Below are 20,918 nucleotides of genomic sequence, written 5' to 3' on the forward strand. Positions count from 1 at the left end.
GCTCTGTTCCTAGTGGTACCTGGTGTAGGTCTCTGAGTTCTCGGCTGTGACCCTTGTAATGAGATACAGATTATCCAGAGAACCACACACAGAGCTGTATTCACGTGTCCACCTCGTGTCCATGTGGGAGATGCCCCAGAAAGTGAGGGACTCTTGGGGTGGCTCAGAATTCAGGCTTAAATGCCGTCCTGGCAGGGGGAGGGGAGGGATGCAGGCCTCTCCGGGGAGAGAACATGCTTTCCAGGGAAGATGAGTGGCCCTTAGAGGACGGATGGGAGGATGGCAGTTGGTGACAGGGTCTGTCTGGGGGTGGGGGCCACTTCTAGGCTCCTCTCCTGGGACAAGCGTCAGTCTTCCTGGTGGTGAAGCTCCCAGGAGGGGACCTGTGACCCCTGAGTTCCTTGGAGGCTCTGTGTTCAGGCAGATGAGGGGGTTCAGGGGAAGTTCCCCCCGCATCTGCGGCCTTTCAAGTACCTTCAGCTCAATGTAATCAGTACATCAAAGTGGTACATGTTGGGATGGCAGGTGCTGAACGCCTAGTCATGTTTCGGGGTGGCGTGTTCTGCTGCCCTTCTGTGGACTCCTGCTGTCACTGTTCCAAGGACTTGGGGACATTTTCCCCTAAAGACCTGCCCCCTGGGGGCGGGGCATGCAGAGCTCCAGGAAGTGCCCTGTGGAGCAGCGTGAGGCCTGGCTTGGACCAGTGCAGGGAGAAGGCTGTGGGCACTGGTGAGAGTGGGAAGCACAAAGCCCACTTTCCCAGGCTGGCCCCTCCCCACCCCCTGGCCTCTTGTCCCCGCCCTGTCCCTGTCCTTCCCCACATCAAGGCTGGGCTCTGTTCTAAGAACATGGCTCACGGAGAAACACACACACACACACACAGAGTGTCTTGGGTTGGGCTCCAATGTCATCAGCACAGCTCCCCACTTTTCCACTGAACCCTCCTTTCCCTCCAAGTGTGCCTTCAATGAACTGTCAGTTCTTTTAGAAAATGATGCCTTTTAAACCATGCGGCCAATATTCTTTCCAGTATGCTATCAAACTCCTTCAGATCTTCATCTGCATCTTCCTAGCCAACTCCCTTCTACCCCTACAGGGACTCAGAGAGCTCGGGAAGGGAGAACCTAACAGAGCAGCAAGAAGCCTGAACTCTTTAACCTTGGAGAAATCATTTAAAATTTGTGAGCCTCTGCATGAGTGAAGCCAGTCAACTTAATTAGGCTCTAAAACCCCTTTAACTCAAAAATTTTGAACTTGCATTTCCTTTTCTCCAGATTCCCAGGCTTTTCTTACATGGGGTTTTCTAATCTGCCCTCCCAGACTCCTCCTCCTTCAGCAGCCACACCCACCCCTTTCCGGCCTCAGCCTGGGGGCCACCACTCCAGAGGGGAACTTATTCTTCCTTTACTTCATTTACTTCATTCCTGTAGGGAGCAAGCCCCCAACAAAACACACATAAAACAAATGTAAATCTTTACTTGTGATCATTTTTCTTCCCTTTCTTTTTTCCCCATCTTATGGATTCCTCTCTGATCTTTGCTTTTATATAATTTGGGGTAGCACTTACAGACAAGATGTTGGATGGTAGTCACACTTGAAGAGGGAGGGATTTGGTCAGTGCAGGTTAAACAGCAGGACGATGACATTTAAATGGCAGGATCACTTACCAATTCACGGGCATGACCAGAACGGGATGCATACATAAACACACACACAAATAACCATCCTTTTGCCTCACTTCCAGGATTTGGACATTTTTTCTTAACATGATTGTGAGTGTGGCTGCATTTATACATATTTATCGGGCACCTATCACATGTTCTAAAGGGTGTATTATGACCCACTCCCCTTATAAAACACTTCTGACTTTCTGTCTTGATGCTTTTATTAGTTTTAGTGAATAGTCATTTGTTGCTGATAATTTTAATGTTGCCCCTGGAACTGGTTTGTTATTTTCAGAGATTCATATCCTCCATGTGAGTTCGGAAACATCTGTTCAGACCAGAACATACCAGTTAAAGCTATATTCTGCTCCTCTCCACATGCAGCCAGATGGTACATCTATGGACTATATACTATAAAGTTTCACCACCTACTGAAATTTAATTCATTTTCTTTTGTATGTTTACTGAAACTCTTTAAGACAATAAGAAGTCCTAATAAATTCTAATGTCCTAAAAGTTAAAATCTCTAAGTACGTGTGCATATGTGTGTTTCTATTAAAATGCTATATGTTTCTGTTAAAACATGTGTATAAATCACATTATTTAAAAAAAATATTAAACATTTACCCTGAGGCGATTTTTAAAATCCAAACAAAATAAACTTCATCAGAGGTAGAGCATCAAGAAAGAAAATCATTGGAAATTATGATGCAATTATTACTTAATTCAACAATACATACTTCATCATAGAAACATAAAAGATATTTGTCATTGATCACTATTTTGAGAAAAATGACAAAGCTATTCACATAAGTAAAAAAAAGTCAATTTTCAGATAATTTTGCTTTGGAAAGGATGTTTCATGATGCTTTATTGATCAGTTATCTTCATGTGTTTTTCACTGTTATACCCTGTTATTTTGCAAACTGCAACCTCGCAATCCTTATTAAACTGACATATAAACTTTTTCCTTATAGGTTTAAATAGTTGCAAGTGATATAAGTTTCAGCATACTGTAATATGGACAGATAAAAATGAAACGATCAAATTACTCTTTTCTATGTGGTCAGTAATTTGGTACTGACCATCATCTATTAAAAGAAAATATACAATCAATTAACTGTAGGAATTGGACATTATTCCTATAGTATGGATTGAGTAGAACACTGGCTCCAATTCTTTGTGTTTCTCTGGGGTTTGCTTAACCACCCCCATGGCTCATCTTTGTCGTGTTGGTTTCCCTCATGGTGATGAAATGGCTGCAAAATTCCCAAGAGTTGTGTTTGCATCCCATACTACTTCCAGAGGAATAGAAAGAACTTCTCTCCTAGGGCTCCTAAACAGGACTGGAGAAACAGAACTTGCCCAGGGGATGGAATGATGCCTGATCATTACTAGTTAAGCTACATATACCACTCCTTGAGTGAGAAATATACATTCTGTTCACTCTATTGTCATTTAGGGCTTCTTATGAGGTCAAAACATAACTCAAATCTTAATTTTAACCTAAAAATGTAGGAAGTCTGATTATAATATCCCATTTCATAAAGCAGCATAGCTTCAATGTGCTAATAGCAGATTGCAAGGACAGATATTTTTGTCTTTTTAGCTCACGGCTACAATTCCAGAGTCTATCACAGTGCCTGACATGCAGTAGATTCTGTATGATGAGTTGTTGAAACAAGCAATAAAGAACACCAACCATGTGATAAGAAACAGCTTCTAGTGAAACAGAAGCAGCATCTCTGGTGCGAGCTGTTGATTGTTGATGGCAATCAGCTTGTTGGGAGCTGTAACCCAAGACACACTAAGTATTAGTCACTCCGGTCTTGTCATCCATGTTGATTCTATGCAACTCTCTTCCCACTACTCCACTCCCACCTCCTCCCCCAAAAAGCCCTCTGTACATCTTATTTCTCTTGAGCGATGTGAATCGGCACTTCCCCTTCTGCAATGGAAGGAAGTGATTGCATGTGTTGGGACACGCCACCCACTACCAAGAAACTCTATTTCTGTCCCCTTCATTCATCAGGAGGAAACACCAACGGCTCTAGCACCTTGTCAGCATTTTCTGGACATCACAACAAATTAGTGTCCGTTAACGAGGTCATGTTGATCTACTTCATAAATAAATTCTTGAAATATTTATGCTGATAGAAATACAATGATTGAGAGTATATCAGTGCTCGAGAGATATCTGGGATTCTTTGCACTGTAAACATTTCTTTCCTTTCTTGATCTTAAAATGTGGAGCCTTTGGTTTTTAAGAAATAGTATTTGGTTTTTAAAAACAGTATTCCTTACTATTTTAAAACGAAATAAATAGGTGTGTAGAGTCTCCTAATATATTTGGACTGATTCCTGCAAACACTTATGTAAGAGTTCACCAAATGGAGAATTTATAGGGAGAGTTGACAGATTAGAAGCCTCCAGCATTTAAATTTACCAAATGAGAATAGCCAGAAAACCAGAATTACAAGTAAAACTACTTTATTTTTTTGGTCCTGGTCTCTACCTTTGTTTTCATTCCTCCGTTTTCATTAAGGGAGGTGCAGCAGTGGATAATTTATATTTGGTATCATGTACTCTATTAACTGTCTTTTCATTCCTTAAAAGGCCCTAAGACAATATTCTAGCATTTGGTTTTTGGGCGTAACTGCCTGTTTCCAGGATTCAGCCATCAGAGGTAGTAACGTGTCCTTTCTAGAAACTCTGCCATCCTGAGCATGACTCAGCCAGGTGAATACATTTAAGGCCCCAAACTTTGCCAAATTTAAAAGGCCTCCAACCACAAAGATTGATTTATTATTGTTTTCATTAGAATGGCATTTTATATATATGAGTGAACAAAGTTATAAGTACTATGCTGCACTATAAAAAGTAATAAAAAAAAAAGTTGTTTTCAGCAGTTGGGAGAACATTTTGAAAAGAAACCTTTTAAATGTGCTTTGCTATAAAGGGCTATTTTGGATTCTGTGTTCCATGAGAATAATACCGGGTCTGCTTTGTTAAGCGTTGTAACCCAACCCGTGAGAGACCGGCTTGCCGGTAGCAGGATGTGCTGACCGTGGGCGCTGAAGGCGTCGTGATGGAGAGACGGGTGTTGTGTCCGCATCCAGGCCATCGGTCATTCTGGCCTGACAAGAGGTATGGGGTCGGCAGCTCTGGGAACGAGCATGCAGAGAAAGGGGGGTTCTTCCTGCGGCATCTGTAGTGTGGTTGAAGCTCACGGAATGATAAGGAAGTATACTTTATTTAAACATGGAATAGCAGGGATGTGAGTAAGGAGCTTTCCGCAAAGGAACCGTGTTAGTCCTTTAGGAAGTCTGTGCAGGGCCTCCTTCTAAAGCCTCTGCTTCCTTCAGTCTTTAAGTGCAGCGGCCAAAGCCAACTCAAATTCATTGGTTCTGTGGAAAACACCGAGAACCATATATTCCAAGCCCCCAAAGATATCTTTACTATTACTCAGATCACCAAGTCCTGTTATTTTCCCTCAGTTTTTTTCTAGATGTCTTTTTAGTAGAGGTTGTGACTGTCACCCCAGAATCGTTGCCTCAGCCTCGCAGATAAATGGCCAAAACAGATTCTCCCCATTTCCCCCCATTCTGTGCACTACAGCCAGATTAATCTTCCTTAAAAGTTACTTTTGGGACTTCCCTGGTGGCACAGTGGTTAAGAATCTGCCTGCCAGGGCAGGGGACACGGGTTCGAGCCCTGGTCCAGGAAGATCCCACATGTGGCGGAGCAGCTAAGCCCATGTGCCACAACTACTGGGCCTGTGCTCTAGAGCCCGTGAGCCACAACTACTGAGCCCGCATGCCACAACTACTGAAGCCTGCGCACCTAGAGCCCATGCTCCACAAGAGAAGCCACTGCAATGAGAAGCCCGTGTACCGCAACTAAGAGTAGCCCCCGCTCACTGCAACTAGAGAAAGCCCACACGCAGCGATGAATACCCAGCTCAGCCAAAATAAATAAATAAATTTATTTAAAAAAAGTTACTTTCATCTGTCTCCTTGCTCACACATTTTCAATCACCCCGTGTATCACAATGCACCAGATTCCCCCCTTCACCTGCCTCTCGGGGGCCTCCAGGGACGGACCGTGGCACTCGCCTGACTTTGCCCATGGTGATCCTGTCGGCAACTCACCGTCCCTCTCCTCTTCTCATCCAGGGGGTGTCTGGCCGGTGGGAACACCTCCCCAGGAAGCTCTCCCTGATCACGCCAGCTCTTAGGGATGTTCTTCATCCTGAAACCCACCATCACGCAGCACTGCATCGTCTCCCCTGCTCCAATTGTTCCAGAATGTTGATCCCACTGTGCTCATTCAATGAGAAGCTCTTGGAAGACAGACACCACGGTATTTCGTGTCTTCAGTATCACTTATAGACGTGGAAAAAAAATGACCAAACCAAACCAAACCAACAAAAAAGAGGTATTCCTTAAGCATTTGGTGTGACACTTAGAAATGATACCTAATCATTCCTTGCCTGATGTTCTTAGTAACCTGAAACATTCCAAATTCAATAACTGGGAGAGAAAAAAAGAAACATCAGTTTTACAGACTTGTTTAGGAATTTCGTGGCTATGCCAATAATAGGATATGGCATCACGAGAGCAGGGCATTTAGGGATAGACGTGAGCTGCCAAGTTAGGTGGAAAGATGAGCTTTATCTCATCATGTGATTTATTAAACAGCTGTTAGTCAATCAGAGGGACAGCTCGTGGCTTGTCATTCACAGCAAAGAGGAAAAATATTCTCTCTTCTCTTATTTTCAGATGCCAGGATCTAATGATTAGAATTTAACGTGACAGAAATCTTACTTTATTTTCTAGTGATTAGTACCATTCGAAGTGGTATTAACAGAGCAACATTAACTAAAATCCTGTTTTCACAGGGTCAGAGAATCTTTGATGGGGCCAGGTAAGCGCTGTGTGTTCACCATGCCCTCATCTATCGTCTGCTATTTTTTAAAGGTTTACTGAAAAGCATTAGGGTGGCTTTAGAAGTGAATAGCCCATGCATTCAAGCTGGAAGTGCATCCTCAGAGGTTTTCCCAGGTGATTCAGAATAGGAAAGACAGAGAAAAGGGGCCTGGAAGGGGAAGCCTGTGAATGAGGAAAGATGGGCTGTATCCTTTAATTTGATCAAGTGTTCTCAGGGGTCGTTTGTCAGGGTGGGTAGATTTTAGGCACCAGATGGGACTTCTCCGCCCAATCAGTTGAGCTGGCTGGTGAGTCCGGCAAATGATGGAGGCAGTTGACGAAGTCAGCAGGTTTAGTTCTGCCGCTCCGTCCATGCTAATCCTCCATTTGGTGGTGAGGACTTTGTTTTGGGCCTGACTCTGTGACGGGGAAAATCCATTACCGTGGTCCTAATCCTTCGATGCTGGACACACATGGTTCATCGGCTGCCGGGCAGAGGCACGTGTGTTCCCGGGATCCCATATCTTTAGGAAGGTGAAAGGGTTTTGTTGTGCGTCATGTGTGTGCTGGATTTGTATTTGTTACTTTCTTCTGTTTAACAAAACCTGTGACATGGGAAGCAGTGCGGGCCGGCCATCACACGGCAATTTTGGCCTCATCACCAGTGAACACTTGTAAAAGCACAAAGTGCAACACTGTGAAAAGTTAAGGCAGGTGGTCTTTGTGATGTAATTCACAAACTCACACCTTATTTTTCTGTGGTGATGATCCTTGGTGGGGAACTTTATTATTCAAGTAACACTTTGCCTTTGAACAGTCTTGACGATGCTTCGAGCCTTTGCGTATCCCCACCTGGCCATGGTCATCCTTTGAAGGTGGGCTGTGATCATAATTCTCATGTCACAGATGAGGAGGCTGAGGTTGGGAGCTGTTTATGAACATAAAACCGCTAATACTTCCTGAGGACTCATTATGTTCCAGGCTCTGTTCTGCTTGCTCGTATGTATCAACTAATTTCATCCTCAGTCAGACCTGGGAGGTAGGGTCTATTATTATCTCCATTTTACAGATGAAGCAGTGAAGCACAGAGAACGTAAGCAACTTGCCCAAAGTCACACAGCTAATAACTGGAACCTGGCTATTCTTCAGCGCCTCTGATCTTAACCACTCCGCTGAACTGTCTTTGTCGTTACATGCTTCTACCTGATGCTGAATTACACTTTTCTGTTTATACATCTGCATCCCTTTACAGAGTTCTGGCTGCTTCTTGAAGGAGATTGTTTGTTTCATTCGCATCTTTAAAAACACTGGTGCCCACACTACATCCTGGCACAAAGCTGGTGTTCAGTGCATGTTTGCTCGGCACTGAAAGAGGATCAAGGGTGCTCAAGGCTTCTGACCAGTAAGTATTCATGCTGCCATTTGAAATCAGACTTTTGACTCTTCTTAGAAATGTGGTTTCAAGGTTTACTTTTTGTCAAAAATAGGTAAACTTGTTTTCTGAATGATACAGTCCTTGCTGGTCTCAATTCCAACTGTGAGTGTGGATCAGATTGCTAGACTGTTCAACAGTAGCCAAGAAATGGAAGCAACCTAAGGGTTTATCAACAGACGAATAGTTAAGAAGATGTGGTGTATATATACAATGGAATATTAGTCATAAAAAAGAATGAAATTTTGCCATTTGCAGCAACATGGATGGACTTGGAGGGCATTATGCTAAGTGAAATACGTCAGACAGAGATAAGACAAATACTGTATGATATCACTTACATGTGGAATCTAAAAAGTACAGCAAACTAGTGAATATAACAAAACAGAAGCAGACTCACAGATATAGAGAACAAACTAGGGGTTACCAGCGGGGAGAGGGAAGGGGGAAGGGGCAAGATAGGGGTAGGGGAGTAAGAGGTACAAACTACTATGTGTAAAATAAATAAACTACAAGGATATTTTGTACAGCACAGGTAATGCAGCCAATATTTGATAATTACTATACATGGACTACAGTCTTTAAAAATTGTGAATCACTATGTTGTACACCCGAAACTTATATAATATGGTACATCAGCTATATTCCAATAAAAAAAGAATAATCTGACCACAGGCATTCTCCTTGCTCAGAAGCCCTTCCTTTGCTGGGTCTCCTGTGGAACAACTGAGTCCTGTCCCCTGGTCCGTCCCACCAACTTCTAGCTCACATTCTGGAGCTTCTAAGCCCAAAAGAAGTTGGGGGTTACTAGGCTCCCTTAGGGATCTATTAATGCTTTAAAAGGTTTCTAAACATGTTATAATGTTTTTATCGTTTAATTGATTTAAAAATGTATTGGTGAGTATGGAAGTAAACAAAAAAGTCTTAAAAACTAGAAGTTGCTTCACTTTGCATTTCCATTTCCCTCCCCCTAGTTCTTTCCCTTCACTGATGTTTCCAATATTCACGACAACAGTTAACATCAGCAACGTATAAACAGCTCTTTCCCATCTCGAGAACCAGAGAAACAGCCCAGGAAAAATGGGTGGAGGCTATAAATAGGACATTCTCAAAGCAAGAATTCCACAAGGCCGGTAATCATGTGAAATTTTCTTTCAATGACACTAGTTACGCTTCACCAGCTTGGTTTTTCTTTCTTTCCCAGCAAATTGACGACAATGTCGACATGCCCGCATGCACAGAGTCTATGGCAAAGGATTGCCACCCTCTTGAGACATCCTTTCAATTATCCAGAGATCCTGGGGCTTACATGGTCCAAAGGGCATCCGTTCTGCTTCCAAACATGAGGCAAAGAGAAGGAGAACGGCGATGACGGGTGAGTCAGGTTGTGCTCTGTTGACGGATTTGTTTGTGGGGTGGGAGTTCCTTTCCTGGTCTGGGCGCTGGACCACTGCCCTCAAGTGTGTAGCCCTCACGGTTCACAATCATTGCTCGACACTAAAGAGGGACTCTGTGGCGGTTGCCCCGAAGGCTGTTCCAGCTTCGTCCATACCCTCTGCGGGCACCAGCCCTCCCCGTGTCACAATCCATTCACCGCCCCACCCATGGCCTCTTCCACCGTGAGTGTGTTGTCTTCCCTTTGAATCCTGGGTCCAAGGAGACTTCTCAGGGCTTGCCTCTTGCAGAAATGCTACTTGTGATCAGGGAACGTGGAGTCCACTTAGTATGTCACGGTGGTTTGCTGTCTCCCACTTTCTACAGCACCTGATGATACAATTCTATGAATGTAACCTCACTGGACCCTCTTATACTAGCAATAAAAACTAAATGAATTACCGCAATGAAAAGATAATTTTTGGCTAATAAATCGGCAAAGATTGAAAATCTATGGGGAAGTGGACGCCCTCATGAGTTGTTTGTGGAGCTGTAAATTGTCACGATAGATTTTGGAGGGGAATTCGGCAGCCCAGACACAAAATCTTAGCAAGGTGGATCCTTTGATTGCTCAGTTCAGCTTCCTGGAATTCGTCCTATAAGAGGTCAAGTCCACAAAAACTGAAAAGTAGGGATGGTCATTACAGAAAAAACAAAAAGGAAATAAAAGCCATTAAGGGCTGTCAGTAGGAGACTGGTCAGATAAATCCTGTTACCTGTATGCAGTAAGCTATCAGGCGCCCACAAATGACCAGCTAATCCAGATCTGTATTTACGGACATACAGCAACATACAGAGCACAGCGCTGCTTGATGAAAGGAAGCAATAGATCGCAGGTAGTCAGTCCCATTTCTGTAGCAAAACCACACACAGAGGGGACCAGAGACAGAGGTGTGGGGATGGTGAGAAGCCAGGGGTGCAGTTAGACAGGAACCATTCCCCATTGTGGAATTGCCAGTGGTTTCACGTGTTTATAGCTTTTTAAAAAAGCGATTTAATATTTTTAACCAAAGAATTATTTTTCTGTTGCCACTAGTGTGGCTGCGGTTCCTAAATGCCTGCCTCCAGAGAAAGTTTCATGGACATTTCCAATCGAATTTTCATGAAACCTCCTGAGGTGGGCATCACTGTGATCCCACCTATAAATGAAGCAAAGCGAATTGGAGCAATTTGCCAAGTTCATCAAACTAGTGACCCCTGCAGCCGGGATTTGATCTGGCCATCTGGTCTAACCACAAATTATCCTTCGTAATCAAAAACATGGGATGGTAACTATATGTATAATTATGGATAAATATATATACATGTATACATTTAAAAAGAAGAAAAAATGTATTCTCTGACCTTCATGAGTATTGGACAGAACTTAACCTCTTTATTCATAAACTGTCAAAAACAAACGCAAATGAAACAGGGGTTGCTGGGTTGTTTGCTTTTTTTTTCCTCTCCTATTGGCAGTTGAGCATGCATCACAGTTAATTGTCTGGTTATTAAAGATACCTTCAAACTGAACAGTCTTTCCTTACAAGGAATGATTGACTGATTTCTCTGTTTTTCTGCTCCGTTGGAAACATGCTCGCAGAAAGTGTCTTTCCGAATATACCCGTGAACATATTAAAAAGAAGACGTGTTACCCTTACGACAGTGGGCACTGAGCAGGTGTAAGGCCACACATATCAGGGGAGGCAGGCGAGGCTGGGATGAGGGCTCTGTGGTCCCTGGGTCCCCTAGGCCATGCCGAGATGGAAGCGTGGATTAGCTCCACAGGAGCTCCACACCAGAGCATTTACGGTGAGAAACAGATATTTACTGCATCTCCAAGGACACGGAAAACATTGACAGATGCAGGAAAAAAAGTGCTTCCTGCTATTCATGAGCTTTCCCCCACCCTTGAAAGAAATACTCCACGCACATGTACACACACAAACACACACAGATGCACACAAATATGATCTCATCTTCCTCCCTGGAATCAGAAGGCCCACAGCTACACCCCCATTTACAGTGAGGCTGGAAATGCAGGATGTGTGGTTACCTAATGATGGAGCTGGGATTAAAAGTGAGATCTACCTCTTGCCAACTCATCAAGGTGAACCCTTCATGAAAAGAGCACAAGATGACCCCAAAACGCAGAGTTAAAACAGGGGCAACATGAGCTGGATGTGCTCAGGAGGGAAGCTGTCCAGAAACCGTGGAGAGGATTGCACACGGACGCACCAGGTGGCAAGTCCATGCAGGGCGCCCAGCAAGGATCAACAGACCACCAGAGGGAAGAGGCCACCTGGGGATCCCACCAGATGCCCCTTCTCATCCTCAGATGGTCATGACATTACTGGGACCTAACAAGGCCCTATGGACACTTGCCTAGAGATTGGCCAGTTGAAAACTTGGGAAAGTCTTCTGTGGGAAAGAGCCTCAGATTTGTATTTGCTTCACACCCAATTGAAAGATTTGAATCACCAGACACTATAGCAAATCTAAACTAATCTAATCTAAATCTATGGAATTATATGTGTATAAATAAAAATTACATATATATTTAATATAGTTAAATATAGAAGGTGACTAAAAATGTAAGCGAATAATAAGGACCCTTAAAAATAGACTAGCACGTTAAGGAGAAAAAATAGAATGTTGAGAAATGAGAAATAAAGAGCTAAAATTTTAAAAAATCAGTTTAATTCTATCTTAACTGTGAATTGCACAGCTGAAGAGGCAATGAGTGAATTGGAAAATAAATGTGATACAGTATTACAAATTGTAGTGATAGAAAAAAATGGAACAGGGCAAAGAAAATTCAAGAGACCTAATGAAGAACATGAGGCATCTTAAAATTCATCCATCAGAATTCTAGAAGAGAAGAGAGACTTTGAGGAGTGAATGTGTGAGGATTTCCCAGATTTGCTGAAAGACACCAAACCTCAAGTTCAAAAGTTCAATGTCAGGCAGGATAGAGTAAAAAAATTCCACAGCTGGACCGCTCAAAATGAAATTTCAAAGAAGGAAGTTACTGAAGGCTCTTAGCAAGAAAAGTCAGGGTCTCTTCAAAGGAATGACAATAAGACCCAGAGCTACTCTCAGCTGCAACAATGGAAATCAGAAACAGCTGAAATTATTTTATATTTGCAGCAAAATAATAATAATAATAATCAGCCTAATTGTATCCTCACTAAAACTATTTTTCAAGAATAAGTGTAAAATAGAGACAAAAACTGAGAGCATTTGCCAACAGAACCTAAATAAAGGAAAATTTTGACTCACAGAATTTTAAAAGTTTAGCTTAAAATACTGGACAAAAAGATTACAGACATTCATTGTTGCTCAACCTTGGTATTGTACTGGAGGAAAGAAAAGATACTGATCACACTTTGACTTCTTTATGAAAACCATTTAATAACACTAAAATGATAGAAATTAAACTTGATAGAAATTTTTTAAATGGAGTGAGAAAAAAACCTCAATAAATTCAGAAGAATTCAAGAAAGAGGAAAAGCAAACAAAATAAACTGGTATAGTGCAAGTGGTAAAAATAGAACAGCACAAAATCAGAGGGTAAGTTAAGCTCACATGTACCAGTAAATGGAACATACCGGATGAGCCTGTTCTCTACAGGGCACAGAAGGGCATCTCTCTCTGTCCTAACAGTCCTGGGGGCCGGGGCAGTGCTGGTGGCAGCTCTGTCCTCCTCTCTTCTTGGCGGCATCCCTGGCTCCAAGGTGCCCCCTCAGCTGTCAGGATTTTGGAGTCACCAAGGACAGGGGATGCAGTGGAGACCAAGGCTTCCTTTTTTGAGGCTGTGACCCAGCTCTTTGCCCGCTTTCCTTTGCCCACACCCTCTTTCCCTGGGCTCAGTCACACTCAGCTGCAAGGAAGCCTGGGGATAGTCAGCTCCATGCAGGGATGAGAGAGGGTACCACGGGTCTAAAGAGGAAGTGGAGAAGGGATGCTGAGGGCACCAACTAGCACTCCCCACTGCAGCAGTCAATGCAAATGGACCAAACATTCTGGTTAAAGTGTAGGTATTTTAACTGCATTTAGAAACACCTAGCTAATTGTTATTTACCAGAGACACATCCAAATGATAGGAATTTAGAAACTTTGGGCACTGAAAATTTTTCATCTTGTAAACTGATGCATGTATATATAAACTTCTAAATATGTCTATATATATATATATATATATATACACGTACATATTTGTATATATATGTATATACATATATACATGCATATATGTGTGTATACTATTTTTTTGCATTTACTTTAAGTCCACACACACACACACACACACACACAGACACACATGCAACAGACAGATACTTAATAGGTTTAATACTATTTTATCAAGCAGAAGAAACTTGAAGGCAGAAAGCATTACTAAAGGTAAAGAGGGTCATTATACAACATAAATGTTTCAATTTCCCAAGGAAAATATAACTAAGCTTAGGTGCACCTAATAAAGTATTAAGAGGAAACATTGTCAAAGCTACAGGGAGAAATTGACAGCTTTCAACATTATATTAGGAGGTCTTTTAGACAGGAGAGCTGGGTTCTACTTTCTAGATATGTGATATTTGGCTGTTACTTTAGCTGTCTATGATTATTAATGGTAAAATGGTACAATAAAATAATAAAAGCTTCCTAATGTGGTACTAAATATACAGCATGGATAATGTACTTAGCAAAGTATCTAGTAGGAAGGAAATGTGCCATAAAATTAAAGACTATTATTGTTATTATTACAGTTTTCTTGATGAAGGTGGCAACATGATAAAGCAATATTGGAGAAAAACAATTCTAACTGCATTGTGTAATAATAGACAGGAGATAGGAAACTCTGGAGGAAGGGTAACTGGAGCGGGGGTGGGTATCTGGAAGCTATTTCCAAATAGGAAATAGTAACCTTTTCATTTCAGGTTGTGGCCATGACTACAAAAAATAAATAAATAACGAAGGCAATGATGAAAAACAAATAAACAAAGAGCTATTTGATGGTAGAGCTTATTGCTCTATTTGCCTTGGAGGCGAAAGGTATTGCAAAAAAATGTATGTGTCCAGAGAAGAATAAGAATCCTCCAAATTCTTCCAATTTTGTCTTTAAATGTTTAAAAAGTTACTGCTCTGAAATCCTACTTTATTTTTTCCTGCCTGAAGAATATTCTGGAAGGCAACTCCCCCCTTGGTCCTGACTCGTTACCGTGAAGATTTTTAGGCCTATGTGGAGATGTAGCGAAAGGATGTGAAAACCTGAAGCACGGCATAATGTCAGCTAAAATAAAACTCATCCTCCCCGTTCAGCGCTGCCCATGGGATCCAAAATATGTTCCCTGATTTAGTGTGGAAACATTTACTCTGGTCACTGGCTTCTGAATTATCGTGTAAACAGGTAATTCCACGCTGATTCCTTCGGTTACAGCCGTGATGGTGCTGACTTTTCCATTTGCTTTAAACGTCTGGGCGTGACAATTGGGTTCAAAAGGAGCTCAGCCATCTTTGATTCAGTTACATGCAATTGTCTGGCTAAGGAACTAGCATCATCAATGTCACTTAACTTCAGATTGTTTCTAAGTATCTTTGAAAACCTTGAGGCACACAGAAAACACTACTTCACCCCCGAGGTCTGTCAGCTAATAGCCTTACTGCTTTACAAACAGAAGGTGGTTAAACAAGCATTTTTCGAAAAGACATATTTGGTGGCTCTAAACCAGAGCAATAAAAATTGCACAATCTAAAGGAAGGAACAGTTTGGTTTGCCCTGTTTATTGCCGGTTAAATGCCAGAAGACTTTTAAAGTAACAGCAACCAGTATAAAGGAGGGAAAAAATCAAATAAAAATTTTATGACCTTAAGAGAAACCTACTGCTCTCTCCCCTTCCAGAGTTTTACAAAACTTTCTACACCTTTTGGCACTAGAAACTGCGTATAATGTTTTACTCTACAAATGCCAGCAAGGCATCATATAAAATTATAGCTGTAGGAATAGAGGTGCTGTAAAGCTGAACAGGAAAACTGAAAATTTCCATGTAGAGTGAAACAGTTGATGCTACATTTGCTCCAATAAAGCAAAATTTATTCTAAGAGGAAAAGAGTGGAATTGAAGGTATGCTTTATTTTCCCCTAGATAAAACGCTTTTAAAGGTAGCATTATAGGTGGTTCTTGTTGCCTCTTGCATCCTGAGTCTGATGGGACACTTTCCGGTAGGTTTCAGCCATGGTTGCATCTATTCATCTCGGGGACCGAGGGGACCCTGATTTAATGGGTCTGGGTATTCCTCTTGGATTTTTCCTTCTGGAAGTTTCCAAATTTCTTCAGGTGATTCTGAAGGGCAGCCAAGGTTGAGAACCACAGCTTTAGAGCCAGGCCAACAGCAACGAGTGCCCTTGGATGAGAAAGGGAGGTCGTGAAGTGAGACATCCCCCAGAAGCAGTCAACAGCCTGCTTGTTGACGGCCAGCATTAGTCCTGTGGCCCTGGTCTTAAAGTGCTCTAAAGCTGCCCCGGATCACCCAGGCGAGATTCCACTCTTCTGACCAGCCCCAAGTGAGCAGAGACCTGGTGATTTGGGAAGAGGGGAAATGACATTCTGGTTGCCATCTTCATCCCCATCTGAAAAGCTGACCAACCCTCGAGATTCCGGACTAGTCTCTGGGTGCCAGCCAGTGGGGTCTGTCTCGCTTGCATTGTTTCGTATTTCTGTTCACTTCTTCTGTGCAGCCATTGTATCTTCTCTCCTGGCGCCACAATTTTGCTCTGTTTGTGTTATGCAGGACTGACCAGCAGAAAGGACAGACCGTGGGTGAGGGAGGTTGGGGAGAGAGGGGCTGTGGGACTGGATGCAGGGGCTCTGGGGTGATGTAAAGGCTCATCCTACCCAGGCCCAAGGCTGCGGAGTTGGAAGCTGATGCATATTTGTGACTTACTTTGAGCCTCATCTGAAACACGGTTCTTAGCATGCAGCAGAGCTGGGGATATCAAACTGACTAGAGACTGAAAGTATTCTTAGCTGAAACTTAACGGAATACAGAATGTGTCTGTCCCTGCATCTATCTAGAAAACTGTCATGTACAACCCAGAAATTAACTTGGCACCAGGCGAACTGATCCCTTCAGTTGAGAAATGTCACAGATAAATAATAAGAGGTGCTGTTTGCTGTCTGATTCAGAGAATAGCATTTGTAAGTTATTAATAAAAACTGAACCCCAGAATAGTGATGATAAAAGCTATGACAGCAATCACCAGGACAGTATTTTCTAGGCTGTGTGGAATCATCATGATTTACTCATTCACTCACTCCTCACGAATTCTTCCAACATGTATTTCTTACCTGGCTTCTAGGTGTTAAGCACTGTGGTGTGTGTTAGGTATATGACAAGAAAAACAGATACGGTCCCGTCCTCAGGGAGTTTATGGACTAGCAGAGGACAGGTATTAGACAAGTAAAAACCCACGAGGATATATTATTGAAAAGTGTGTTAAACTCTGTGAAGGACAAGGACGGGTGCAATGAGAACCTTTACCAAAAAGTCCGCCTTTGATTTGAGTGTCCTGAGTACACTCATTAAGGAAGGGACATTTAAACAGAGTCTTGAATGATGGGTGGGAATGATTTTGGTTAGTGGTGGAAGGAGTTCATTTTGTGCAGAAAGAAGAATGTGCTGTGTGCGAGGTGATACAAATATTTGATAAAGGAGGCATATGGTGTGTTGACACAGGTGTCCGCTCACACAGACACTCCACACGCTGTCTTACACGGCCCAGCAGGGGAGCTGGACGTCACCCTAATGGTGCTGCCCCCTCCCATCCAAGATGGGACAAACCAGCTGGGTCACAGACCACGAGTTTCAAGACCAAACAGAGAATCACTGAGCATCAAGGCAGATAGCCTACCCTGTCGAAGGGCAGGTGAGTTCATTCCAGAACATTCACCTGGAGTGTCTCCCTGGGCATGCGTAAAGTAACCCTGCCTGCACCGAGATGGCCAAGTCTAGACGCCCCCCTAGCCTTCCAGGGAGGAGGTGACACGATGGAAGTAGGGGGGAAGGGCCGGGTATGGGGTGGGGTGCGTCCCGAAGGACGGGCTCGCCCAGGCGGCCGCTGCTGCGGGCTGGGCTCTGTTCTCACCTGAGAAAGTGTCATGGCCTGAACTACAGGTTCGTACTGTGACTTCGGGTACGTGTTTGCAGGGAGAGACAGGCTCCTGAAGATTTCGAGGAAGATATATGACTCTTTCTCTGCAAATAGCCATTCTGCTTATAATGACAAAAGGAGAAATGTCTCTCTTTGGTCACTGAGGATTTTGTTGTAATTTTGTTTTTCTGAAGTGTTTTAAAAATCATGTGTATATTTTTCAAAGGATTTTGAGCTGTGCTATTTTCCTACCAGGAAAAGTTCCTCTCATCCCCAGAACCCTGAAGTCTGTTATCTGGGTATGAAAGAGGTCGTTCCTTTGACCAGGAGAGAGGGCTGGAGGTGATTGCTTATCGTTGAACTGAACTCCGTGCTCCATGGGCCACTTTGTCTACTTTGTTTTATTTTTCTTGTTGGGAATACATGGCTTTCCTTTTCAAAAGATTTAGTCTTTGTCCAAATGCTAACTCATTCTCACCCCAAATCTACATTAATTCATTAGTTGTGACTGTCTCCCCCCACCAATTCCATTCTCATTTCCTCTCTTCCTTGAGCCCTTCCTGGTGAATGTATCCCTAAATTTACCTTTGTCTTTGCATCCATGACTAACCTTAGGTCGCGTCTGGTTGGGGTTATTGGGATGGTTGCAAAATACGCAGGAGTTTCAACTTTTGCTGTGTCCACCCCAGGGTTGATTACATTCCTGGTTTTAATGCCAGAACAGATACAGTCTCTAAAACTGCCTTCAGATCTGTCCACCCCACAGACCTGCTTCCTCCCTGTCCCAGAGCCTAGGAACTCCTGAGTGTCAAGTGGCTGACTGGCACCTTTTGTCTTGAGAATTAATAAGGTCCCTGGGCCAGCTCTCATCGGATGAGCCCTATGGTGAGATCACATTTTACTCGGGGAATAGAAAGTGGCTTGTACAGGAAAAAAGCCTTAACTGTAATTGCTTTAGTGCAAACAAGTCTTAGGCTAAAGCTCTTTTTTACACATTAAGTAATATTCCCAGCCTTTAGTTAACAAGTGAACATGCCTGAAAAAATTGGACACATAATTCTAGTTGAATGCCCTCCTACTTGTATGGGCCATGAACCAGCAGCCCTGGCATTACCTGGGGGCTGATTAGAAATGCAGATGCTCAGACCCCACCCCTCCTACTAAATCAGAAATCTTTTTAACAAGATGGCTTAGTGATTTACACGCACGATAAAATTTGAGACCCTCTGGCTTAATGCATGTTAAAGCGTCTTTATTTCTCTCTGAATCCCTAGCACCAAGCAGAGTGATTCTCCTTGCCTGTGGTCATGGTTGGGGCTGGGGGCGGGGGGGGGGATGGTTGACTCAGAGGCATGAATCCTTATGTGAAACATGTTTTTGTGTTTTCTGTATTTTCTGGCATCTTGACATCTTGGGCCCACGTTGACCTGGGAGAGACTGCCCCTCCCAGTCTGGTGAATTCTTTCTTTTTTTTAAAAAATTTTTTATTGGCGTAGAGTTGATTTACAATGCTGTGTTGGCTTCTGCTGCACAGCAAAGTGTATCAGTTATACATATTCATGTATCCACTCTTTTTTAGATTCTTTTCCCATATAGGTCATTACAGAGTATTGAGAAGAGGTGGTGAATTCCTAAAGGTAGCGAAAATCCCCCTTTCAGCAGAGGGTATCTTTCATATGCAAGCCAACCCATTGGGAGCCCCCTCCAACCCCCTCCTCTAGGGGGCGCTCACACTCAGGGCTGCTGTCCGCCTGCCCGGGTCACCCGGGGCGGGTACCAGGCACCCAGGGTGGCCCCTGTGCCCCAGAGCTGCTGGAGCTACTTAAACCAAACAATCCTACTAAGTCTGCCCAGCCGGCCTCCTGCAAAAACTGTGATAAAGCCTCCTACCCAAGTATTCCCCTCCCTCTCTCTTCTAACTGGCCCCCCTGTTTCCCCACCTGGTCCCACGTGCCCCCTCCTCTTGAGAAGTCTGAGGGACAGGCTACCTTCTCAAGGGCAGTTGTCTCCTGATCTGATGGCCTCCGGTCCCTGAATAATAGTGAAACTTGCATTTTAAATCAGGTGTGCGCCTGGGCTGCTCCCTTCTGGGACAGGAAGATTCTGACTGCGGCAGGGACGTGAGCGGGGTGGAGAAGGGGCTCCTCCCACACCCCAAAGGGAGAGGCTCCCGTAGGGTCACTAGGAGGGTGACCTTATTCCCCTCACTTGTTGGGAGAGAATTAAATCTGAGAACAACTGACTAAGGGAATGCAAACTGTGAGGGATTTGCAAAGCAAGAGGGAGTGGTTGGGAAGTTAGTTTGGAGGACGGGATGGTGCCAGAAGGCAGCTCAAGGGCCTGAGGACTGGAGGGCAGGTCTGCACCTGTAGGGTCTCCACCAGCTTCCCCGCCTGGAGCACAGAGGCTCCTTCTCCAGGGCTTGTCGTGTATGAGTTATCAGAAGGCAGACACAGCATTCATAGGTTTGAGGAACCTGTTCCTGGTACAAACCAAACACTTTCAATGGGCCTTTCATATATGTACATATAATTCTGGGTGTGTATGACTTAAAGAAAAGAATGAAGAGTAAAGAATTTTTAAATAGAGACATTTTACTTGAAAGAGCTATCATCTGATCACAGGACACCGGTGGCTAAGAGCTACGGAATAATGTTTGTTTCTGTCTGGAGCATGTGCTAGCTGCCATCACATGATAAAACACGCCAGTAGCTGGGGGGCCCATCAGCTGTTTTTATCTGTTTTCTTTGTCCTCCAGGGATTTGGCTGAAACTGGAAGGCAGACTGCAGACTGTGGATTCTTTTACCCCCTTATCATCTCTGGGAGCAATCGTTACTTCTGAGTTAGGAAAAAGTGAGTCCTTTTCCTTAAACATTTTAAATATGTAATACATATATTAATTTGAAAACCTATTTTAAAAGACAAGTAGATATACCATTTTCAGATATTCCTTTTAATGGAACAAGAGTCTGAAGGGGACAAGAGGGTCATTCTTCTTGGATATTCCATGTCTGTCTCCACTGGCTGCGTAGATTCCGGCCATGCTCCATCCCAAAGCGTCTGCAAGGCTTCCGGGTGTAGTTATTAAGTCTGGGAGAAGAAACTTGAAAGGGAGTCTCTTTCTGCCTCAGAAACATCTCTCCTGGGTAAGTCCTCGGTGAAGGATAAACAAGAGGCTCTGCCTTCCATAATGGCCCATTTTCTATGGGGAAATAGCTTTATTTTGACTTGAGAAGGACTCAGGGTGTGTGGCTATAAAAGCCTGGAAATTCATGACCTGGTTTTCTCCCAGCACCGACACTGGGTGATTTGAGCACCTCACGCTCTGTAAG

At 43.4% G+C, this 20,918-nt stretch overlaps 3 long non-coding RNA genes across 6 annotated transcripts in view; 2 read left to right on the plus strand and 1 right to left on the minus strand.

The window, feature by feature from the left end:
• LOC309626746 overlaps positions 1 to 1,711 on the minus strand; it is a 41,404-nt gene extending 39,693 nt beyond the window's left edge. The window contains exon 1 of the long non-coding RNA XR_014243385.1: positions 1 to 1,711. This exon is cut by the window's left edge and continues 22,231 nt beyond it. This is a non-coding gene — a long non-coding RNA (uncharacterized lncRNA).
• The window catches only part of LOC309625960, a 431,996-nt gene that overhangs the window by 168,025 nt on the left and 243,053 nt on the right, over positions 1 to 20,918 (plus strand). The window lies entirely within an intron of this gene.
• The window catches only part of LOC309626745, a 39,919-nt gene continuing 20,706 nt past the window's right edge, over positions 1,706 to 20,918 (plus strand). For 2 of the 4 annotated variants that reach the window (XR_014243381.1, XR_014243382.1), the window contains exons 1-3: positions 1,706 to 7,994; positions 9,229 to 9,399; positions 20,344 to 20,732. This is a non-coding gene — a long non-coding RNA (uncharacterized lncRNA). The remainder of the gene's footprint in view (positions 7,995 to 9,228; positions 9,400 to 20,343; positions 20,733 to 20,918) is intronic. The other 2 variants (XR_014243383.1, XR_014243384.1) reach the window with 2 other exon arrangements.

Source organism: Balaenoptera borealis, assembly GCF_965194805.1.
Source record: "Balaenoptera borealis genome assembly, chromosome: 3".
Taxonomy (NCBI): domain Eukaryota; kingdom Metazoa; phylum Chordata; class Mammalia; order Artiodactyla; family Balaenopteridae; genus Balaenoptera; species Balaenoptera borealis.